This window comes from Hypanus sabinus, chromosome 18 (genome assembly GCF_030144855.1).
Source record: "Hypanus sabinus isolate sHypSab1 chromosome 18, sHypSab1.hap1, whole genome shotgun sequence".
NCBI lineage: Eukaryota > Metazoa > Chordata > Chondrichthyes > Myliobatiformes > Dasyatidae > Hypanus > Hypanus sabinus.
In genome coordinates this window covers 58,617,462-58,629,605 of record NC_082723.1, presented here as the reverse complement: position 1 = coordinate 58,629,605, position 12,144 = coordinate 58,617,462, and positions in this window count along the sequence as shown.

The following is a 12,144-nucleotide window of genomic DNA, read 5'->3' as shown; positions in this document are numbered from 1 at the left end:
AGAAATCATTGTTGTAAATTATGTCTTTTGTTATGTTTGTACTGACTGAAATAAATTAATTTCATTCATTTCATCCACTCATTCATTGATTTGCTGGAAGACCAACAAGTTTCAGGCAGAATAAAGGGCATCTTTCATTGAGTTGATGGTCTTCCAGCAGCACTTGATATCTTTCCTGGGAATGGCCCATAGATCAGAAGGTCCTCTCTATCTCAGCTGCTGGGGTTGAACTGGGACATGGACCCTTGAACCCTTCTCCACAGCCTCTCCACAAAGTGGGAAGGAAGAGGACCAGCAGGAAGAGGTGAGAGGATGAGGAAGTAAGAGGGGAACCAGAGTAGGGAATCAAAGAAGAGGGAAAGGAGACCAGAAGTTAGAGAAATTGATGTTCATGTCATCATGTTGGTGGCTTCCCAGACAGAATATGAGGTGTTGCTCCTATTCACATGGACAGTAACAATACAGACAGGCTCTCATTGTTACCAGAGTAATATGTCTCACCACCGCTGTTTGAAAATAGGCAGGAGATCACACATATAGAGGGATACAGTTACAGTGGGAGTGGAGGATGAATTTTCATTTGAGGATTGTAGTGTTTGTGTAGAAATTCAGGGTGGAGTGTGGCAGATGTCTTTTACAGGATGGGCAATGGCCTACAGTTATGGTTACTATAGTGACACCGGCTTGTTTTAATTTCCTGTCCGAACAGTACTCTACAAAATCACCAGCCAGCATCAGTGCATCCAAGCTAATGACTCACTCAATCTCGATGTCTCCTGAAGCTGCCCCTTCCAATCCAGGGTGAAGGGCTTCCACTCTGAATGTGGGTGTGGTAAACTATGTATACCTGTCTGGACATGCCCCTCTGCTGACTGCTCCTGTGTCTCCTCCCACAGACCCCTGTATAAAGGTGATTGGGGCACTGCTCCTCCCTCAGTCTTCAACATGGTTGTGCTCCCTTCTCACTGTCAATAAAAGCCTATCATTCACTTCCAGTCTCCAAGAGTTATTGATGGTGCATCAATGAGAGTAGAATTTACATTACCACCCCCCCCCCAACTTTACACCCTTATTGTAGGGGTGCAAGATAGACCACTAACTATTACCAGAGAGTTATTAACCAAACATACAGTTAAGATACCCACTCTTAACTCATTATAATGGGCACTCTCTATTAACAGTGATTATTGACACAGTAATTGTCGGAATCTGTTGGTTTTTATGCTCTTAGTAAGCTATTGGTTGAATTAGTGCAAAATTGAAATTGTAGCTTTCACTAATACACAATATGTAGTTTTTTAAACTTGTATATTTTCACAATATGCGTGTTTCTCTCCATCTACTAGAAGAAAAGTGGTATAGCAGTTATGTAATGGTTTGTCATCTTTTCAGTTTTCATTAGTAACGTGTTAGCACATGACACACGTGCTGTGACACTATAGTTTTGAATTGGTCTTTCCTTATCTTGGGAATTTGCCATAGTCAAGTGTAAAAGTGCCAGCCTCTGGAAAATCACCTTCTTGTTCCTTGCTCTTTGTTCTTGTTTCTTTGTCTCCTCTTATTTTCATATGTTCTATACCTGTTCCTTTGTTTAAACTTTAAAATGACCTATTGTGAAACAACAAATTTTCACTCAGTCGTAGATTCCTAAAAGAACCTGGAGATCAAAAAATCACCAGATCCCACAATTTTTTGTATAGTCGGCATAGGATGGTTATGAAAAGACAGAGTTTGAAAATTCCTGACAAAGAAGGAAATTTTAGTGCACACCTAACAGAAGGTAAGAACTTCCTCCATTCCTGACTTGTGGAAGAAGTCGTCTGATTCTGCTTCAGTACACCATGTAAGGAAGTTTAAGAGTGAGTAGAAAGCTATATTTTACTTTGTTATTTGTGGCAAACACATGCTAAATATTTTGGGTTGCAACTCTGTAATTTTGGGGCTGATAAGACTCAGTTGGCTCTAAGCTCTATTTTTTTAAAAAGAAGGGTTGTAAGCTCTATTTGGGTTATAACTCTATAATTCTGTTGTTTATTAACTATGATTGACACCTAAAGTGAAGAGTACTCCTTAAGATTGAACTTAAAACAATGGCCAAAGTTGAGAGTCAAACTGTTGAATCTCCGAGTGTGAGAGAACAGATAACTGGATTTAAATGCTTATTTGAGTACAGTGTATAAACTTGATACGATTAATGAAAACATCCACTGGAAATATACTATTGATACCATCTGGTGAGAATTGGCTTATGAGTGATGTTGAAAAGATATGGAATAAGATTCAGAAAATGTGGTCAGGAGATAAGAAAAGTGGCTAGATGCTAGCAGTATTACCAGAGCGAGGAAAACACGAACATGCTGAGCTGCAGGACCAGAGAGATGCTGAACGTGCTGAATTAGAAACTCAAGTATGTGAACTAAAGCAAGCAATTCATTTAATGACTCAGCAAGTAAACAATTTAACTAACCAATTTGGGGAAAAGGAAAAAAAAAGATGTAAGATGCAGTATGACAGGAAAAAAAATCTAAAGAACAAATCTCTGTGTTAACTGAGCAAGTGAAAGAACAGCATGAGAAGTACACCCACAGCAAGAAGCACGATTCAGAATTGCAGAGTAATATGAAGCAAATACACAGCAATGATCTTTGGTGGGTAGTTCTGCCAATCCAGTGCTCTGTGTTAACAATGATGTCACTTATGTTGGAATGCAGCCAGCAATGAATGGTCCCAAAAACAGCAGTGCCTGCACCTTACCTGGATGTCATGACAGTTTCTAATATCAGACTTCAAATGTTTGATGTCTGCATTCAGTGCATAATTTATTGACCCTGTAGTGACAGCTACTCCGTGGTCCAAGTAGTCGACTGTTCCTGCTTCTAATGTCATCATTCAATCAGCAAGTCCAATGAACCCAGCTACACTGTTGTTAATGGACATGGAAGACTATGATGACCATGACTGTGCAAGATCAATAACATGCCAAGAAGATGCAACTTACCATAAAGAAGTGCCTTTGATGAACCAAAATCTGATTCTGTACACTGATGGCTCCTCAAACGTTTAGGGAGAAATTTCAATGGCTGCGTGGGCCATTGTCACAGGAAAATGAAGTGATGGTCTCAGGAAGCATAGCTTCCAATACCTCTGCACAACAGGCAGAACTGAAAGCTTTGATTGAAGCCTGTAAGCTAGCAGAAGGAAGATCAGCTAACATCTACACTGACTGTCAGTTGCTTTCAGAGCCATTCACGACTTGAGAAAATTGTGGAGACAAAGAGAATGTTTTACAGCTATGGGAACTCCAATCAAGAATGGCCAACTAGAAAGAGAACTTATGGAAGCAATACAATGACCAACAGAAGTTTGTGTACTGAAACGTAAAAGGTCACTCCAAGACGATCACAATGGAAAGCCATGGAAGCACATTCACAGATGAAATGCAGAAAGGCAGAAAAGGAAGGAATACAGAAATAGAAATAGAAGAGAACCTGATAACTGAAACTATGGAAACCAGGCTGAGTTGTATCACAGACTACATACAAGATATTTGAGAAATGCTCAGACCAAGAGAAGTGGTCCTGGATGGAAAATGGTAGGTTGTTAAACAATGATAGAGTATGAAGATAATGGAGACATTTATGTGAATGTGATTAACATGTGAAATGACACACCTGACCCTATCTGTATTATAGTCCCAGACATAACTACCTTCACTGACCACATTCGTAAAGAAGTTGCTAAACTAATCAAACTGATAGATGGGATTTCTTTAATTGCATTCATTTCAGTCCTGGAAGCTGGGGTTACTCGATATTAAAAGTCATAATATTCATATTAATATGCATGACCATAATATGCATTTTTCTGTTTGTTTAAAGGCGATCATCACCAGAATAATCCAAATTCATCGAAGTGTTCCTGATGTCTCCAAAAATGACATAATGCTATAAGTGTTTTTAGGAACATGTATACTCTTTAATATTATACAACTGAAATAGTTCTTGATTCATCTCTAACGTATCTCTGCCTCTGAATTTTCAGATGTAATAATTCTAAATGTGTGATTTAGAACCAAAAAGGGATTGTTGGAATCGGTTGATTTATATGCTTTTAATAGGATAACAACTGAATTAATAAAAGACTAAAATCAGAATTTTTATTGATACATATTAGTATTTTTAACAAACAAATATATTTTGTTGCTGCACAGGTGAAAGGTCAACTGAGGAAGATCTGTACCAGCAAGGCGGCTGGACCAGATGGAGTATCCCCACGATTACTGAGGGCCTGTGCATCTGAGCTGGGAGAACCCCTACAGCGCATCTTCACCATGAGCCTGGAGCAGAGAAGGGTACCCAGACAGTGGAAAACATCCTGTATTGTCCCGGTACCAAAGAAACCACAACCAAGGGAGATGAATGACTTCAGACCTGTTGCTTTGACATCGCACGTGATGAAGACCATGGAGCGGCTGATAATACAGAATCTGAGGCCACAAACCAGGCACGCCCGGGATCCTCTTCAGTTTGCGTATCAGGAGAAGGTGGGAGTGGAGGATGCTATCACGTACTTGCTGCACAAATCCCTCTCTCACCTGGACAGGGTCAGTGGTGCTGTGAGGATTACATTCCTAGACTTCTCTAGTATCTTTAACACCATCCAGCCCAGGATCTTAAGGCACAAACTAACAGAGATGGGAGTAGACTCACACATGGTGGCTTGGATAACAGACTACTTGACAGGCAGACCTCAGTATGTGCGGTTGGGAGACTGTAGGTCCAACACGGTGGTAAGCAGCACAGGAGTGCCGCAGAGGACCGTGCTCTCTCCGGTCCTGTTCACCCTGTACGCATCAGACTTCCAATATAACTCGGAGTCCTGCCATGTGCAGAAGTTCGCTGATGACACGGCCATAGTGGGGTGTGTCAGGAATGGTCAGGAGGAAGAGTATAGGAAACTGATACAGGACTTTGTGATATGGTGCAACTCAAACTACCTGTGTCTCAATATCACCAAGACCAAGGAGATGGTGGTGGACTTTAAGAGACCTAGGCCTCATGTGGAGCCAGTGATCATTAATGGAGATCGTGTGGAGCAGGTTAAGACCTACAAGTATCTGGGAGTGCAGTTAGACGAGAAGCTAGACTGGACTGCCAACACAGATGCCCTGTGCAGGAAAGCACAGAGTCGACTGTACTTCCTCAGAAGGCTGGCATCATTCAATGTTTGTAGTGAGATGCTGAAGATGTTCTATCGGTCAGTTGTGGAGAGCGCCCTCTTCTTTGTGGTGGTGTGCTGGGGAGGCAGCATTAAGAAGAGGGACGCCTCACGTCTTAATAAGCTGGTAAGGAAGGCGGGCTCTGTCATGGGCACAGAACTGGAGAGTATGACATCGGTGGCAGAGCGGAGGGCGCTGAGTAGGCTTGGAAAACCCTGAACATCCTCTGCACAGCACCATCCAGAGACAGAGAAGCAGCTTCAGCGGCAGGTTGCTGTCAATGCAATGCTCCTCAGACAGGATGAAGAGATCATTACTCCCCAACGCCATTCGGCTCTACAATTCAACCACCAGGGGCAAGACATGTTAAAGTGCCGGGGTTAGGACTGAGTTTAAGTTACCACTCAATGCACTTTAGTAAACTATTTAAGAACTTCTTTAAAAGCTATTTATTGATGCTTTTTGGGAGGGTGATTTTAGATGCATATCATATTTATACTGAGTTAAATACTGTATGTAATTAGTTTTGCTACAATAAGTGTATGGGACACTGGAAAAATGTTGAATTTCCCCTTGGGGATGAATAAAGTATCTATCTAGCTATCTATTTTTCACAATATGTGGTGATTGTCTCCACCTACTGGCAGGCAAGCAGTGTAGCAGTTAAATAATGGTTTGCCACCTTTACATTTTTCATTGGCTGTGTTAGCATATTACACATGTGCCATGACTGCGTAGCTTTTTATAGGTTCCCTCTTATCTCAGGAATTTGCCTTATGTGAAATATAAAGATGCCAAGCACATCAAAAGTGCCAGCTTTGTTTCTTTTTCTCTTTGTTCTTTTGTCTCCTCTAGTTCTTTGTTTAAACTTTAAAATAAAGAACCATGAAGCAATAAGTTCCTAAATAAATCTGGGGATTAGAGATAGCACAAGATCCTGTGGTTATTACCTGTGACCATAATAAAGCACTTCAGTTCCCAGTGTGTAATGTGGTGGTTCTTCGGGAACCGTGAGTGACGCTGGTGAACTGGGAGCATGCGCTAAGGTGTGGAGCTAGAAGCCATGACTTAATACATGTGTTTGCATTTAAACCAGTGTTTCCCAATCTTCGTTAGCCCAATGCTCCCTTAAAGCACTTTCATACTTGCCAATGCCCCTCTTAGACACAATATACTTTCCAGTGCCCCCATTGTGTAAAAACATGTCTACCATGTGCTAACATGAGAAAAATGAGTCTGCTTTAAATTTTTATTTGTCTTTAAACCTAGCTTACACAGTGCCTGTGTGCTGTACAGCAGCTTCGATACCAATGTGATCCTTGAGCTTGATGGTTTTTAACAAGAGTTGAAATATCTGGTTCAAGTTGTGACAGCAAAAGCCTCAAGTCCCCATGTTTAACAATGTCCAAGCAGTATCTGTTTTTTGTGAGTATGTAGTTCACTGCACTGAAGCCTCTTTCAACAAGGTAGGAGGATGGAAATACAATGAAGAGCAGTTTGGCTCCTCTCAAAAGACCAGGAACCTTCGTATGACAGTGTAGCCACATAAAGCTCAAAGTTCAAAGTACACTTTATTATCAAAGTATGTACTCATTATACAGCCTTGAGATGCATCCCCTAACAGGCAGCGAGAAAACAAAGAAACCCAAAAACAAACCCCGTATACATGAAGAAAGATTGCCTAACACCCAACATGCAGAGAATTAAAAAAAAACATCATATTCATAAGAAAATAAGAGAATAAAATAACCCATAAAAAGACCGTTGGACACCCAACATACAATGAAAAAAACATCATGCAAACAGTAAGCAAGCAAATAGTGTTTCTGAACTGAAGTCCACAAGAGAGTCACCGAGTTCCGTGTAGAGCAAGCACCACGGGCAATGATCTTAATCAGCCCATACCTCACCTCAGGCCCCGACACCCTGATCTTTTTGACATCTTAACCTCTTCAATCTATCCCAGTTCAATCCAAGCATCAGGTTCTGCTGCTTCAAGCAGTAATCTGAGCTGCCCATACCTCACCTCAGGCTTCAACACCTGATCTTTTAAATCTGGCCTGCGCTTAACTCTCCATCTGAACAACAGGTTCTGCCGCTTCGATATGCCGGACTCTGCTGCTTTGAGTCAGCCAGTAAATCTCTGCCTGTGCATTGTGCTCAGTTGGAACCCCCGCAGTTCCAACTCGACCTGTGCCTGGTTTTCCATGCTCTTCTACGTTCTCAGTGATGGGCCAGCCACCTCGCCTTGCCTGGGTTCTGCCACATCAAATTGCCTCCAAGTCCAAAGGGAAATTACAGACTATTACTTGCAATCATAGTTTGCCAGAAAAAGTGTGGTTAACAACATATTTAGATGCTATCCTTGTTTTGTCAGCCACCAGCCAGGAGTCACTGAGGTTCACCAGCACCTTCTTAACTGGAGGAAAAGCCACAAAAGCTGACTTCTTTGGAAAGCATTTTTGCTTCTTTTTCATTCTGAATTTCAATTTCTTCTTAGCAGCTCTCTTCCTGTTCTTCCACCTTGCAAAGAAATTACCCAGTCCAGAACTTCCAGATTGTTCAAATCCTTGAATCGATTCTGAAAATCCTTCTTCAGTGACTGCAAGTGTAAGCAGTACTCTTGCAAATCGCTGTCTGTGAAAGAGAATGCCATGCTTTCTATGCAGGGAAGCTATGAGAAGATTCTTCTAATGTTTTGCTTCTATATTTCCAATTTTCTGATAAAAGTAGACACTGCACTTTTTGCCTGGATTAAATTGAAATTTTTATCCTTCAGTTTCATATTTAGAATGTTAATTTTGTCATACAGATTGGCTAGGAATGCCACATCTCCATTTTGAGCTCATTGTACATTGATTCTCTGTTGAAATTTCTTTTTAACTTTTTACAAAAGGGAATCTTTTCACAAGCTTTTCCATTTTTGATAAACTGTACATGTGCCATTAGCAATGCCTCACTGTCTCGCACAGTTGACTCATCCAGTTGAATCCCAAATTCTGTTTTTTGTAGTTCTGTGCATAGTTGATACTCAGTGTCTTCACTCATTTCATCAATATGATGAGTCATAGAGTTATTATTCAGAAGAATTGATTTTAAAATATTGGTATTTATTTTGAGAACAGTGGTGAACACTTACGATACAGCAGGCATTATTCTTTTACCAATCGTATGAGATTTTTCACACTTTGCTATAATTTTGGAAATATTATAAAAGCAATGAGACCATTATCAAGGTAATTTTTAGTTTCTTGGCAAACGACTCAGGTGTGCAACATGTTTCAAATGCTTCTTTCATCTTCCAGAATTGAGTAATACCATAAGTAGCCTTTACAGCGTGTATTTTGCTGAAGTGTTCCTGAAATCTTAATGATTCATGGCTTCATTAGACAGTACAGTATAACAAATAAGACACATGATGTGTTGCTGATCTGACAGGAATGGAATAAAACCATACTCCAGGTACGTAACGTCGTATTAATGCACTTTCTGCAGTTTCTATTCCTTAGCAGGATTAGAATTCAAGGTTTCACAGCCTTCAGACTCATAGAGATAGTGCCTTATGTATTCATCCATCATTAAAAGTAAAATAAAAAATTAACACAACCTGGGAATCCCTATTGGATGTAGACAACAGCAGTGGGTTGACACAGATGGAATAATAGTAGCGGCACACAAAGGAAGGGCGAGGCGAAGATGAAGATGATCACAACACCAAAAATTACATTGACAAGATTTAGATTGGAATCTGAATGTTAGTCAGGATAGAGCTGGTGTTCGGCAAGCTGCCTTTATACCACTCCAGTTAGCATGATTGACTAATCACATAATATCTCATAATCCCCAAAGTTGGTTCTGGACCACACACATGAATTTGTTTCGAACACCTCAAAAGGAATCCTCAGGGTCAGCAGGTTCACTGATTGGCTCAGTTTCACCAGTTGGTTCCAGTCAATCATGTGCAATCTGTTTTCTGTTGATCTGTGGAGAAAGTTGAGAGGGTGTACTTGACTTAACCAACTGTTAAATTGCTTGAACTCATTCCCTGCCATATGTAAAGGGAGAACTGTTGTTCACCCTGGTTGCTAATTTATGCATCCCCAATAGTATCTGTTTGGCTGGTAAGGTTGGATGAGATTGCTGAGTTTCAGACGCGTTGTGACGACGAATGCTCACCGCCTGCAGAGCTGTGGTTCTTCCATGTGTTCCAGTGCCTCATCCTTTGATTTGGAAGTGTCTGCTATACTAATGGTTGGTCAGGTCTTGTGCCTCAAGTTAGGGTGCCACTTACTACCCACCCCAAGAATCTTGAATGCCTTATATTTCCCCTAATGCCCCCTTAGGACATGTAATCACCCCTGTTGGAACTCACTAGTTTAAACCCATACAAGGTTTGTCTTTTATCAAGAATGAACATAACATAGTGTCAGAAGATGAAGTTAAGTCTAAATATGAAGCGTAACTGGATACTACAAGTAATTAAGTACAGGTTAAGAACATGAGGAAAAAAAGACTGCATGATAATGGAAGCTGCCGGCAGCAAGTTGGTCGAGGAGGTGGTAGAACACATTTTTCCAGAAGATCACCCAGGGACTAAGGTGAGAGATGCTGAAATTCCCCATATGGATAACCCAAGAGCCCCAGCACCATTGCAGTTTATCAGCAAATGAACTGATAACTGGAAATGTTTCAAAGGATGATTCAATGTTTACTTAGCAGCAAGCAGAGCCAGAGACATAAAGGAAAAACTTAAAGCATCTATCTTTCTACACATAATTGGCAAAGATGCTTTGGACATCTACTGTAATGTTCTCCTTCGCGTGTCACGAACGCCGAATTTAACGTCGAGATAAACCACAGTTAATAAGAACCAGATCGCAGCAAGATTAACCATTTACTGTTCACTCTTCACATTAACATATGGTGAAAACTGTTGATAAAACAATACAAGATTGATACAGTATTTGTTCCTTCCTTAATATCACATTTCAAGTGTAAATACTTGCAAAGGTGACTATAACCACATTACACTAAGGTGCAGTATACAGGGAGAGTTTACCTGCTCCATTGACTACTTTAAATACACTTCCATGCAAACTATCCGCGACTCTTTAACTAACGAAAGCATAAACATTATCTACCGTCGTTACTTCTAACAGGATCGGCATTAACATCTTAGTTCAATATATCGATTATCTATTAACTTACAGCGTTGCTCTCACTGTGATTTCTAATGCCTGCAAAACAACTTCTGCTCAGGTGTGCCTCGTGGTGAGCCCCCACCCTCGCGCTAATTTCAAACCGGTATTTTCCCACGAGACGCGACGAAACCGGATGTGACGTCATCGCATGCCGATATATTTTACATGCAATGAATATACTTTAAACACTTCTAATTCTAACTAGAAAATACTATTGAATGAATTACTAAGCGAAAATATTATAAACTAAATAACTGTCGTAAAGACAGCACATCTACAATAGCTTTTAAATTGATGAGACAGCATTTACATTGGACACTCTGATGACATAATTTGAGGAGTATTTTGTCCCAAGTAAAAACATCACATTTGAGAGAGACAAGTTCTTCTCCCGTGACCAGAAACAAGGTGATAGTTTTGATTATTACTTACTTGACCTTCTCACACTGAGTAAGTCCTTTGAGTTTGGAGATTTGAGAGACTCACAGACAAAATAGTTTGTGGAAGTTTAGAGAAAGCTTGTACCATGAGAAAGATTTAATGCTAGAAAAGGCTATGAATATATGTAGAGCAGTGGAGACCACATGAGCACAAGCTAAGGAGCTGCACAGAGCAGAAGCAACAGTGCATGCAGTGAAAACAGAGGGGCAGAGCACAAGGTGTTTCCCAAAGCAACAGTACAGCAAAGCTGTAGGATCAAACAGTAAATGCAACAATCGTGGAGGGAGGCACACTCCACATGTCCTGCATATGGAAAGTCCTGTAATAATCGAGGGAAGAGGAATCATTTTGCAGAGTGCTGCAAAGCTGGAGCTACCAAGAGAAAGATGTACTTTGTTGCTGAGGAAATGAAGGAAGTGTTTGTAGATTCCCTGTAGATGCTAGTGCTGGTAAATAGAATGGATTGTTCCAGTGACTGAATAAGACAGTAATTCCATTCACACTTGACACGGGAGCTCAAGTAAGTCTTTTATCTGTGGATGATTACAAGATTCTCAAAGTAAAGAGTAATCTTTACCAGTGAAGTTAAAAGTGACTGGCTGTACTGGATAGAACATTACAATAAAAGGAGACTATACAGTGACCTTCATGCACAAGGGACATCACCTAAAGGCAAGCTACTGGTTATAGTAAAGAGAGTCTGAGTGCATGTGAGAAGCTTAACCTGTTGAAAAGAGCTTTTGTAGTGGCCTCACAGACAAAAGGTGATCTTTCACAATCAGTAAAGAGAATGCAGATGTCTTTGAGGGACTCTGACTCTTACCTGAGGTAACTCAAAAAACCTCATAAGAGCATCTTTGAGAGCTCCAGAGAGGCTATGCAAGAGAAGCACAAGAACTTCATCTTCCTTAGACATCTGTACCATCTACACCAGCATGACAGTCAGGAAGCCAGTGCTGAACAGTGTGGTCATGCTGAAGAATTCGCCAGTCTTGCTTTCAAATCATGCAGATTTGGTTCAAAATTCCTCTCTCATCAACTTCCAGCTAAAGACTGGAAAACAAAAGTATCTCCTTGATCCTCTCCGAGGTTGGAGGGGGAAAATAAAAAGGAAAATAGGGTGACCACGCAGACCCCAAGGTCAGAAAAACAGCACCAATTCAACACCAACTAACAGGAGGAGCTCCTATCTATGATTTGCAGCCAACAGAAGGAGCTCTGTGAATTGAGATGGAATCATTTGCAACTTGTGCAAAGACTTGCTGATCATATGGATGTAGTCCA